We start from the raw sequence: 14,606 nt of genomic DNA, 5'->3' as shown, positions 1-14,606 counted from the left end.
AATTCAGAAATACATATAGAGTGTCAGTTGAAAGACCTGAGAGAAGAAGACCTTTGGGGACACCGAGACGTAGATGGGAGAATAATATTAAAATGTATTTGAGGGAGGTGAAATATGATGCTAGGGACTGGATTAATCTTGCTCAAGATAGGGACCGATGGTGGGCTTCTGTGATGGCGGCAATGAACCTCAGGGTTATCTAAAAGCCATTTGGAAGTAAGTGCACAACTATTAAGAATAGTACAGAATCTTTTATCACATTTGGGAATAGAGAAACAGCTTATAACGAACCGGTATACCTCTATTCCAACTTAACTTATAATGTGACAAAATTATCAAAACAGTTATTCTCCCGGACTACAAAGCTACCACAAAATCAGTTCAATTAGCCTTTTCTATCAGTAGAAATAAATAATAGCTGTAAAACTTAACAATAAATATTATAAAGGATTCCAGAACACTCAAATTTTCAGAAACGAAAAAATGGACGACTAGCTAAGAAGCACGTCACGCTAATTCCAATGCGAAAGAATCGAATCTCAGGCCAGTCTGCTGAATTACATATTCAGAAAACATCTTGAAGACTTCGAACTTTGCACAGCTCTCAGACACTGTAATTCCTCTGTACTGCACATATGGCTAGCCAAGAAGGGAGATCGAGGCAATATTTCGTCTAAATAGAGGACAAGGCACCTCTATAAAACATTCCAAACACATTGAAATCCAACAAAACTCAAACTGCATGCAATGCAACATTGAAGAGGAATTGGGCTATTCAAAACGGTTCTATACTATACCTTTGTCACGACAAATCAACGTCATAATACATTTTTGTTCGAAAAATATAAAACGATATGAATGTTCTTGTCACTATAGATTTAGTATTTTGTAGGGTCTAATTCCCAAGTGGGTAATATAAAAATTTAATTATAAATTACTAATACTTTTAATAGCATATTAAAGGCCTATGAGGAAATTTTATTTTTACATAAGAATTTAGTAGTATTTTATACAAAAAGAGCATTTCCCTTTATTATTCTTAAGATTATTTTTGGCTTCATTTTCGGTTGCGACAAGTTACCTGGTTGAGGTTTTTCCGGGATTTCCCCTCAACCCAATAAGAACAAATCCTGGGTAACTTGAGGCGTTGGACCCTGGATTCATTTCGCCGGCATTATCACCATGTCATTCATATGCTAGAGAACTACAGCAGTCGAAAAATCGTCGTAAATAACCAAATAAAAATTGTTTTAGCTTTATTAGCATGACTTTTTTAATCCTTACTTACTGCTTTATTTTCTTGTTAAGTTTTATTATTTTCTCTTTGTTGTATTTTCGTGTAAATATCAAAATAATACTTTTAACGATTACAATATATAAAGAGCTATTGTTATGCAAATTAATCACATACACATACATGTAAAATGTGTGTAACTGATGTCAGATATCCAATCCTTTGGAATTAAATAATAAACAATTGAGAAGGGATTTACGGAAATCCCAATAATTGCATGAAACGTCAATACTCGAATTAACATAATAAAACATTAAGGTAAATGTACCAAAGGCTGACACTTTAAGAAACAAATTATGAATTTTGCTTCATTACAGGCAAGTTAGTTATTTATACGATTTGGTACAGGTATCAGAGACAAGGTACTTATTTCTGTAAATTGGAGAATCACACAAACAAAGGTTATATGAAGTGCAAATATATTTTTTATTTTTTTCAAATAAGCATGTTACTTGCACCATTACCTGACACGTCAAATATTGCGTTGTCCCAAAGGCTGACACATACATGCTCCAAAAGTTGACACTTAACATAAATGAAAACGAGAAATCGGCTGCCAACAATTAGGTTATGCGCCACCATGGGGGAAAGTTTTCAAATTGATACCACTGACTGAGAGCTGTATTGTCTGGGGTTGGCCAACCTGCATACGCAGGCAGTGATACGCGGCAGCAAGACGAAGATGACGTTCACAGTAACGGGAGCGTCCAAGTTTTCGCAGCATAGTGTGATGCAGTTTCTAGCCGCCGAAGACGTTTCACCAATTGAAATTTATCGCCCTATGAAGAAAGTGTACGTGGACAACTGCATGTCGCACGCCCGAGTGTATGAGTGGACAAAGCGATACCAACAAGGGCGAACATCACTGGAAGACGGACGACCCGCGCCCTGGCCAAGTCCCACACAATCATCACGGAAGAAAATACTGTTGCAGCAGACAATCTCATCCGGGCAGATCTGAGGTGTACAGTGGACGAAATGGCTCAGAACCTGAATATCAGTAATGGATCTGCATATTCAATAATCCACAACTGATTGAAGTACCATAAAGTGTGCGCAAAGTGGGTGCCAAAATAGCTTACAAGTGAGCAGAAACAATACTGAATGAGACTAATTTTGCAACATCTGATGCGTTATGAATGGGAGGTGGAGGCTTTCTTCGAACGTATTGTCACCGTGGAATGTAACATGGTACAACTACGAACCACAAAACAAGCGACACATCATGCAGTGGAAGCACGGCACATCACCATGACCAAACAATTCAGAAATTTCACAACCGTAGGCAAGGTGATGCTCATGCCGTTCTTTGAATCAGTGTGTCTATTACTCTGCCACTTCATGGAGAGAGGAGAATCTGTTACCTCCGCTCGATACTCCGAAATGCTCCGTACTGAATTGCGTCGTGTCGTCAAAAATAAGCGACGTGGACGTTTGCATGAAGGTATCATTATGTTACACGACATTGAGCGATTACACACAGTTCGGCACACCATGGACACCATTCGAGACCTGCGCTGAGAGGTGCTCGAACATACTCCTTACAGCCCGGACTTGTTACCTTGCGCCTTCCAGATTTTCAGCAAGCTCAGAAGTGACCTGGAAGGGCGCCGGTTTGCTACGCTTGGTGACGTAATTGAGGTATTGCAGCAGTGATGCCACCAGCAGCAAAAATACTTTTATGAACAAAGTATCACAAATCTGGTGAGCAAGTGGGAAAAATGACTGAACACTGCTGGAGATTATTTTGAGAAATAGCAAAATTCTGCGGAGAAAAACATTATTGTTCGTTTTCATTTTACTGACCCCCGTACTTGGGCCTGGGATAGCACTGTCATTATCATCTCTGTCCTTGCAATTCTTGTAGCTTCATCTTCAATAATTACAATCTATCTTTCCCTTGAAGGACATGGTGGAGGCATAGTGAACCCTAAGCTAAATTAGGGACCTATAAGAAAAACAAAGTATTCTAATTAAACATTCCTTGCAATTACCATAATAAAACGAAATGATCTGAGTGAAAGTATAGATTTTTTAATTTCATGATCAAGAAGAAAAAAGTATTATTTTTTATTAGAACTGAATCTCAGAGTTACAAAAATATTCATGTGACAGGAACAAAATTAATGAAAACCACAATTATTAAAATTTTAATATGAAACACCGGCACAGATACAAAAGAATTAAATGTATTTTAATGGATACAGTAAAAGTTTAAACACTTCAGACAGAAGAATACAAGGAAAGAATTTGTTGAAACAGACGATTTAAAACTATTACTTGGGTGACAAAAAATTTTGTCAGCCTTACGAACAAAATTTTTGAAACTGCTCTTATAATTGACACTTCCTGTCAGCTTTTGGTACAGAACTTCCTAGTGCCAGTAGATTTAAATACCAGGTTCTTGTAACGTTTCTGGAATAATATGAACAAGAAATTCATTTAAATGTTAATTTTTTTATTTCACCAAAGCCTGACACATTGTGTCAGACACTGGAACATCTGTAAAATTAAGAGTACCAATGGCTGACACTCCTTTGGCAGGTTATTCTAATTTCATTTTCAAACAAACCATGTTCTTACTATCTTCTGCATACAATTTTACATATTCAATATTAATAACAATTTAAAATTCCACATACAATGGCACTTATGATTAAAATAATTGTATGTGCATGCTTACCGTTTTGCTTAACAATAATGGTGATTCCATGCAAAATGATACAACAGTCTACTTTATGCATCATCCATCATGTTGAAATCAGGTGTATTTCCAGGAGATCATTGTGCGATGTTGCCAAGATAACAGGAAGTTAGAACAACTTCAGAAATTCTGTTTCTGACTACATATAATCTTATTACGACATATTGTAACTGAAAGTGTCAGGCTTTGGGTCAGTGTCAGCTTTCGGTGCAGTTACCTTACATGTACTCTAAATCGAGGAGACGGCCTCCAGATATGGAGGGTAGCTGTGAATATATTGAATAAGCAGTCGCGGACAGCCGATAAAGCGTGGTCCTCCAGCTTGGGGGTTGGGCGAAGGGCTAACAACCCATCACCGTAAAAAACAGCTTGTTACGAAACCTTCAAATAAGCCTCGGAATGGGACTGATTCTCTGGCACGACCACAACAAAGAAATAAGATATTAAAATGGATTTGAGGGAGGTGGGATGTGATGATAGAGACTGGATTGGTCTTGCTCAGGATAGGGACCTATGGCGGGCTTATATGAGGGCGGCAATGAACCTCCGGGTTCCTTAAAAGCCAGTAAGTAATTAAGTATGTACTTTAACGCTGCAATCTATTTTACCTGATATTGATGTAATTATATACATAAGCCACATACCCTGTACTTCCAAGACTGTTGTGTGGAAAACCTCAACAAAAAAACAACTAGAGCGGAGCCCCAAACATATAGACGGACGTACCGAGTGGAAAACCACGAGGCACGAAGTTTATCATATACTTCTGTTTCCATAGTAAGTCTTTCATGTCAAAACGTTACAATTTTTCTCTGCTTTGCCTCAAACATAGACAGTTCACGTCAAGAAGTATTTCTATATAATACAGAAAATGAATGATTTTTTTTCTCGCTGTTATTTATACTCGCTTTAACACCTCTGGTCATATCGCGAGTTAATATTTTGTGTGAAATCCGAAGTCCTGTGTACTATTGTTGAGACTGGCTCTATTGTTATGAACTAGATGGCGACTGTATAATATGTATTACTGATTTGTTATGGATTTGATTTCGATGATGAATAAGGCCGGTAATATTCAGGGATGTTGTGGCATGAATTTCCAGGGGTTTAACTTACAGTTGAGGGAAAACCCTGAGAAAACCTCAACCAGGAAATTCAACCCGACCGGGAATCGAACCCGGACCCTCTGCGTAAAAGACCAGCATGCTGAGGTGGTCAATGATTATTTATTTGGGTACAGAATAGATTTAAATTATTTAATTTATATTTTCTTAAATTATACTTCGAGATATTTCAACATAAAAAAGAATTGAAAAGTTCATGATAGCAATATTTGGAATATATGTTTATGAAAACATCGTGCTTACAGGAGTAACGAGATATAAATTATAATGCGGACTAATAATAATAAACAAAACGTGCCCAGTAGAGATGAATAATGGCGCTAACTTCTCTGCTGCATATTAAAATCGCTATCTGAGTTCTGAGATACAGAAGAAGTGAATACTGACCAGCCAGTTAGATATGGCAGTGGATGTACGCTATGGTCTCATGAAGCTTTCACCACGTCTTGAGAAGATGCATCTGCTTCCCTCTCAGGTAAGGGTAGCAACCCCCCCCCACCACCACCACCCGACCGCCGTGTAGCACAAGCTTCGCAAGATTAGGCATTCTTAATGCAAAACCCGTGTACAACGCAGTAAGCTTTGCCTGCCTTGTATACACCGAGTCTTATTGCCAGCCTCTCCCTACTTCCTCTTTTTATCAAGCCTCCTGCTTTCGTTACTTATCGTCCCATCACTCAAATCCTAACCTCTCACAGTCACTCACCAACTTTCCCTATCCCATCCTCAGGAGACGTTAAGTTACATTAGCTTACCCTTTTTTATTATTAGACGTAGTACCAGCCAGGATTTGTTGACTCGAGTAGACGAAGAAAAGCTGAACATGCTCAACTATACGGGTGGAAATTACCTAATGTTAAGCCATAAATGGGTCCCCTAGAAGCTTTGGCTAAGTGTGTGCGTATATATAGGCCTATAGTATATAAGCATACATCTGACCACGGAGACTTTGAAGTAAGAAGAAAGATTCTGTTGATAGAAGAAAGATCATCATTCGGGAAATCCGGGATGGGGATGGAAAAAGGAAATGTTCTGTGCAGAATTGAGCGAACTGCAAAGCATAGCGCTGTTGTATATTATATACCCACATAGTGTGTATTAATGTATTTTCTGCTCGACCATGCCGAAATGTAGTAATTATACACCTGGTAGTAGTCCTTTAATGCATGTCATTAAAGTACACCTGTTCATTAAAGTTCAGGTTTTCGATTATTCTCGGATATGCAATCGAAAGACAACGAGGGAAACGTCACGGAGGCTGGAAATCCAATACTGTCGCAGAAGGTTATGTTCTGTTACTATAATAATTAGCGTTAATTGTAAATAATATTCAAATAAATTCAATTTGTCATCTCGTTTTTCAATTCTAAATCAATTTCCAGGTTATATCAAAATTAGTTCATGTTACATTACATCAAGGTCAATGACATTATTGTTCCTGGGAAAAAAACAATACTTTCGCGTCTGCGCACATCTCACACTTTAAGAGCTATGAACAAGGTCACTTCCGATCTTCTGTCAGATACAAATAAAATGAATACTTCTGGATAATTTCAAGTTAGAAATATGGTCGAGCATAAAAAGTCGTATGAAACTTGCCTATAATGGTAATTAAGACGCTCGTATGAAAATTATTAAACTCGCTTGCGCTCGTTTCATAAACAAACATACTCGCGTCTTAATTACTATCATTATAGGTCGTTGCATAATGTACTAATGTAGGCCTATGTATTTATATACGTATGAATGTATGTACAAAATATACAAAAATATAAAAAATGTAATTATATACGCTAGGGTGGCGTAAAAATGACACACTTAGAGATAAATTTAATGTAAGTGCAGTAATATCACTTAAACAAAGCATGTAATTTGGTGTCAGTAATTCAGTAGTGACGTTTAAGGTTTGGTATCATAAATAATCGAAGTTTTGAGGGTTGGTAACGAAACAAAAGAAAAATATTTAAGTTGGTCTCATCATAGATTATATTAGTTTTACAGGTTGGTAACGAGATAAAATACAAACATTTAAATCGGTTTCATACATAATCAAAGTTCTGCAGGTCGGTGATGAAACAAGAAACAAAACAAACGAAAGACTGTTGCCGAGCGTAGCAGATAGTTGGGACGCGCTTATTGCTACTATTTGTTTATATATGTGGTACTGACGTCTAGAGATATCTGAGCTACGATTTTATGATCGTGTAAGCGAATTTTCTAAACAAGTGGTAAGTCAGAACCAATGATATAAAAATTGACAACCTTTGCAACAGTTCCGCTAGTTCTCAATAGATATTATCATTATTGGGGCGGTTAAAAAGTGTCGGGGAAAATGATGATATAGATTAAGCAGAAATTATTCCATAATTGACTATATTAGTGGTTTCCACCTAACCCCAATGTTGTTTTACAATTAGCAGAGGTGGATAAAAATATGTAATTCTATAATGGAGGTATATTTATGTACGATTGGCAACACTGACTATTATCTTCGCCATCTATTCATAGAAGTAATAACTAAAGAAGCCACACTTACACCGATCACTATCGATTTGTAGGGTCAGGTATCTCTGAAGTCAGTGTATCAGGACTCATGACAGTGATGATTAAAGACCGTTTTCTTAATCCAACAACGTTGAAAAGAGTATAAGCGTGCACGGGATATACATTACGTCACGCGTCCTTCAGTAGAACCCTGCTCACAAACACAAGTAACGTGCAGTACAGGGTGACTCAATTTACCAATGTTCATGAAGTTAATTTTTACAGTAAAGGTTATTGTAATATACATCGTGTAATCACAGACATTCAAACGGGTACGAGGAGTTTCCTGTACATTGCTGTGTGTTTCATTCACGTACTGAAGGCAAGCAGTGGCGGTATCATGTCGTTCTACAAATTCTGTCTCTACAAGCAGTAAGAGGTGGTTTCGTAAAGAATGAGAAGGAGACCTTTTTTTGTTGTTCTGTCGGACAAAATGTAATATGTTTACTTTGCTCAACGGTTCAATTAGGAGTATATGGAAATATTAATTGCCACGCTGAATAATAATAATAATAATAATAATAATAATAATAATAATAATAATAATAATAATTATTATTATTATTATTATTATTATTATTATTATTATTATTATTATTATTACTGACCACTAAATATGTATTTCTATAATTCTTCTGTACGTGCATGAATATTGATATTTTTAGATCTTCTTCCTAGAAGGATAAAATTATTAGGTTTTATCTCAATTTTAATTTTCTTAATCTTTAGATGAGGGTATATATTTATTAGTTTTTCATTCAATAATAATATTGTAGAGAAACTGATTCAATATTATGTGCCAAAGAACTGTTAAACGCCAGGAATTGACATGTCTTAAATCATAGCCAGGAAGAGAAAGATAAGATAAATAAATGTAAAGAAGTCAGCTACCTAATGGGGTTTGAAATATCTCGTGCTCTAAAGCCTATTAATAGAACAGGATTTATAAAAAAAAAAAGTAATGATTAAAATAACTTAAATAACTTGTACATAAGAAGTTTTTAATTTTGAAAAACTACGAATTTCTCGACCAAGTATCGAGAGAAGAATTTAGAAAATTCCTGATTATATTCAAGAGGAAGGTTAAAAAAAGAAGTAAGAAAAATCGTATATTATTCACTGGTTCTTGATGACAGCAGTAACATTACTGATACAGCAAAACTTGAGATTTTTATCCGCGAGATTGATCAAGATGTATAGGAACCACCACTGATTGTAGTTTTCATGCCAAGTACCATTCCTACGTCTCCTTACTTCATAGGCTGTCTGTGGCGTGTAATCACTGCAGCTTGAGTTTTGGTCACCGCTGTAATATACGTTTAAACAATTCATTCAAGGCAGTATCTGTATTACGTTGTACCGGTGCTTCAAGTTAAAATTTTACAACAAAGATTATCGTAATATGGGCTTAAACATTGCATTAAGAGCGATATCTATGAAACAGTAACATTTTAAGTTAGAAATGTACATCAAAGATTATTGTAATATAGACTTAAACATGTTAAGAGTAGTGCCTCTGATACAGTAAACGCTTTAAGTTAAAATTTTACATTAAAGATTATTGTAATGTAGGTTTGAACATCTCGTTTTTCCCCAGAAGAAACTCAGAAGTACTGGAATTGCGATTGTATCGTCGTACATTTCTAATGGGACAAATAGGCACTTTAGTTCATAAGTAAGTAGATATGCAGTTAAATGTGTTTCAAAACAACAGGCCCTACCAACAACAGATAAAAATAAATCGTCCGTTGCATAATAACTCAAAGACAAATGATTAGAACATCGACAGAAAGACTTTTGGGACGACTTAGCAATTATAAAACATTTCACTCCATTGATCAAATCTAATTTGGCCATTCATTTCGTAATTTAGCTTGCTTTACATCCCATTTATAAAATATTTCGTATTTCTTTGTTTATTTCTTGATATTGGTTCAAATCAATTTGTTGACTGAAATTAAAGTTAACAATTACATTATATTCTTTACCTTTAACGCATGGTTGAAAACATACTTTACATTATGTGGCTCTAGATCTGAAACTCTGTTACTAATTCTAAACAAAAATTAATTGCAGACTTTTTTAATTGAGCTTCTTTTATGAGGCAAGTATAATATGCTGCTAAAATATTGCCATGAACTTCGAAAGAGGTAAATATTTTAAATCACCATAATGGTGAGCTAGTGTTCACACAACTTAATATGTAATATATATTAATAAATACATATGCATATTTTATTTGAGCACTAGAGGCTTATAGCATGCTTCATTACATCGCATAATACTTTAACCCGATTGGGAACAAAAAATGAGTTCTAGTCCACTGATGCACATTTCTCTTCATGTCTAACATGAAATTTTAAACTGGTCATAATCAGATCACGCCAGATAGAGCAAACATCGCACTTCGTTAATCTTCAACAAAAAAAAAAATCGACGTTTGATCGCTTCTGTGTTAAAACAATAGTTTAGCCAATTAAATTGCTGAAGATTTCAAATGACAGAAGTGAAGACTGGTCATTTCCATTTAAAACAAAATTACATTTGTAGTAAGTTTCGAACTGACTATTGTTTTATACGTCACTTAGTTTTACATAATTGACAGTTAATTTAGGTAATCTTTCAAGCAACAGGTTAACTATCTATTTTCAAGTTTAGCTGTTTAGTTTACGTAAGTTACATAAGAATTAAACACACTTTTTTAATTATAAAAACACATTCTATTAGTAAATAGTTAAAACTTGTCCTCAACTAAAATAGAACTTATCAACGGGTACTTCGTCTAATTTAGATGTGTACAACATACTTATCCCACATTATTTTACTTCCGAAATCCTGAAGGTGATTAGACCTATCCACGGTAGATGATAGCTGCAGAAGTTTCGTGATCCTTCCCTTTTTTAATATGGATGGTGATTATGATGATACTAATGATTCATTGGGTAGATATTTATTATTAGGATAATAATAATTACGAAAATAACAATGATGAAGATTGCCATGATGATTATGATGAAGATGCTGGCAATGAGATTAATAATGGTAACTGAGACAAACCTGATGATGATGATGACGACGATGATGAAGATAAATTATTATTATTATTATTATTATTATTATTATTATTATTATTATTATTATTATTATTATTATTATTGTAAAATAATTAAAATTCATACAATGCGAAATTTCGAGTTAATAAAAATACATAATTTTACATTATTACATTATTTATTTAATACTTTACACTGGAGCTACATTAGGCATTGCAGCCCGAAAAAGCAGAAACTCGTGCTCGGGCGCAGTTCAGATCAGTTACTAATGCATTAAGAATAGTACTAACTAATAATGCATTAAGAATATTACTATACAATTTAATTTCAATAGGGTACTGTAACCCTGCCATGAGTTTCTCATCTGAGGAACTGAAAATGTTATCATTAGAAGCAACGTCATATCAGCTGTCAACAATGACTTCATCTACATTCCGATTGCTTCCATTATACAGTAGCTCGACAGAATTGTTTCCATAATATTCGCTTAATACCTGTAGAAAGTAGAGCTAATGAGAATTCTTTTCACGTTTGTGATGCCTTAATTCTATCACATAAATATATTAACATAAATTCTCTACAATGTAATGAAATTTTCTAGACTGTAACAAATTAGTGATAATATAAATATATACTAATTAATTAAATGTTTAGCAAACAACATGAGAAAATAACGTGTATTCTGCGAAAACGAGAGAAATGTTTAAGAGACTGTAAAAAAAGGACACGTCAGAATCTCTTATTTTTCAAATAGCAATAAAATTCGAGAGTAATTTAAATGAGATCACAGACAACAGTGGCTTATTCAAGAGAAGTTTGGATTGGACTTTTTCAATTGCTGGTGGAATGTATAACGCATGACATTGTTAAAGTTGAATGCATCTTCGTCTGAGGTTGGAATGGAATCGTGAGTAGAACTGGACAATCCCAAAAATTTGTAACACTCTCAACAAGTAATACTGCTCCACTCCTTTTCATCTAAAGAGAAATCGCTAACGGCTCGAACGGAAGACAATTTCAGAAGAATATTATAACATTTACAACTTATTTCTCGGGCGTCTAATAGGACATCTAACTATGTGACAATTCTTCTTTAAATTCGCGGAATGGAAGATTTCAGTACCATAGTAAATATTATTTTAGCCTATTTGTCAAGAGTCTGATGTAATATTTGATCACAAACAAAATTCCTCTTTATGCTCAATTCATGGGAGGCTATTTCACTAACGTATTAGACCTTACTTGTAGGAAGCGTCGGAACATCTGGTCACAAGAACGATTTCCTCCTTCAGCTCACGTAGTGGCGATTTCAGTAGAGTAACTGTGCTTATTTATCGGGAGTCTATTGGACATTTCACAGCGGAGACAATGCTTCTTTTCACTCAAAAGGAGAGAATACCTTGGGTTACAGTGAAGCTACACTATTTTTCTGATCAAAAATTGCACGTAGAATCAACAACAAGATACGAGATGTATTGTAATTTATACTAACAATTTTAATAATGATATTACCTTTTAAGACGGTATGAAACAAGATCAAACAGCACATTTCCATTCGATAAAAATTAAATGTAATATGAAGATTAATTAGCAATTGTATATTATTTTATCAAAAAATTCACGTACAATCAACAACCAACGTCGAGATATTTCGTATTGTGTACCAACAATTTTAATCATGATATTACGACTTAAGACAGTATGAAACTATTGTTTTAGATATACATGTCAATAAATCTGTAGCTATTAATATTTCTCGCGGTAAATTTCATCCAAATCAACTAAACATTTCTGATGATATTGCTATTACATGCTTAACTGCAAATGGGCATGTACGCTACTTGGGTGTTAATTTTTCTGACGTCTGTATATTCGATTCCCAAACCGTTTTAAACGACCTGAAAACTAGATTAGATTTGCTCATTTCGTCGCCTTTATTACATCCTGATCAAAAGTTTTGTATATTAAATTCCTCAATTTGCCCATCATTAATCTACACATTTCAGACAATGCCCTTGAAACAATACCCAATACTTTTTTAAATAACGCTAATAAAATTATTAAAAGCACTCTTAAAGAAATTTTGCACCTACCAGCTGACACACCGGATTCTATGGTATATACACATTGTAAATATAAAGGCCTTTGTCTTTTTAGGGTACGCTGGGAATCCACGCTACAACATATTAACGGCTTACGAGTATTACACAAAATTAATGATCCTTACATTACTTCCACTAGGGACCTTATTGAGGAGAGTAAAACATGTTTAAATATCCTTAAATTAACTCCTGCTAATTCTTTTTTAAATAATCGTGAAAATTTTGTGGACTCTCAAAAAGTTAGAGACGCTTTAAAAGAAAAAGAATTTGAAAATTGGTGTACATTGCAACAAAAGGGTAAAGGAGTGATTCTTAACAAAGAGTTCCCCCCAGCAAACAGCTGGATAAGAAATCACAAAGGTCTAACCCTCTCGGAATGGATAGATGCCCTTAAAATGGTAGGCTATGTCGCTCCGGTCCGAGCTGTACCGGGTAGAAGTCGGGATAGTACCCGCTGTAGGCGCTGTCTCAGCGAGATTGAAACTCTTCCCCATATTCTTGGCTTCTGCCCCTATAGTGAGGCCCTTCGCAACATCCGTCACCATGCTGTCCGTTCTATGCTGGCTGAGGCACTGAAGGAAGTAGGGTTTACAGTCCATCAAGAGGTGCAGGGACTAGCCACACAAGGAAGTGTTCGGCGAATTGATATCATTGCCATTAAGAACAACTCGGCATACATTCTCGATCCCACCATCAGATTTGAGATACATGCAGATCAACCGCATGAGGTGGACAGTGAAAAGAAACGGATCTATGAACCAACAATTCCGTTCTATAAAGATAAATATAGCCTGTCCCACATTGATGTAATAGGTCTGATGGTGGGAGCACGAGGTACCATACCCTCCTTCTTTGCCAACAAATGTAAAAACCTGGGGCTAACACACAGCATTGTGAAGGAAATAGCCATTAGTGCCCTCAAAGGATCGGTTCAGATATTGAGAAATCATTTGTATGGGAGTGATAATGGAAATTTCAAGTTATCTTAACCAATGGCTGTTGATTGGTTTAGATATCAATGTCAATACCTAAATCCGTACTGTTATTTTTCTCGCGGTATATGGCATTCATATTATTCTAATCTATCTGATGATATATATATATATATATATATATATATATTTATATATATATTTCCTTTTTCTTAACTGTAAATGAGTACAAACGCTACTTAGGTGTAAATTTTTCTGACATTTTGTACATTAGATTCCCTCATCGTTTCAAATGCATATCATTTTACCTTTTAGGTCTGTTTCCAAATTATATGTAATACGCTTTGTCAAATCTGGCAACCTTTTCATAAGGGAAGCTAATTATATATATATATATATATATATATATATATATATATATATATATATATATCAAACAGCACATTTCCACTCGATAAAAAATTTAATGTAATATGAAGATTAATAAATGAGCATTTTGTACATTTTATCAAAAATTTCACGTAGAATCAACAACCAACGTCGAGGTATTATTTCGTACTGTATACCAACAATTTTAATAATGATATTACGTTATAAGACGGTATGAAACTGAAGATCAAATAGCACATTTCAATTCGAAAAAAAATAAGTATTTAATATGAAGCTTAATTAACAATTATATAATATTTTATAAAAAATTTACATAAATCAAGAACCATTGCCGAGATATATCGTACTGTATACCAACAATTTTAATAATGATATTACGTTTTAAGACGGTATGAAACTGAAGATCAAATATCATATTTCAACTCGATAAAAAATAAATGCAATATGAAGATTAATTAACAAT

At 34.7% G+C, this 14,606-nt stretch overlaps 1 protein-coding gene across 1 annotated transcript in view; it reads right to left on the bottom strand.

Annotated features, from left to right (window-relative positions):
• Positions 1-14,606, bottom strand: part of L (zinc finger protein Lobe) — a 1,127,861-nt gene that overhangs the window by 898,484 nt on the left and 214,771 nt on the right. The gene's annotated exons all lie outside the window — the stretch shown is intronic.

This window comes from Periplaneta americana, chromosome 5 (genome assembly GCF_040183065.1).
Source record: "Periplaneta americana isolate PAMFEO1 chromosome 5, P.americana_PAMFEO1_priV1, whole genome shotgun sequence".
NCBI classification, from domain to species: Eukaryota; Metazoa; Arthropoda; class Insecta; order Blattodea; family Blattidae; genus Periplaneta; species Periplaneta americana.
Note: the sequence above shows the minus strand (reverse complement) of the source record. Positions and strands in the feature narration are given on the sequence as shown.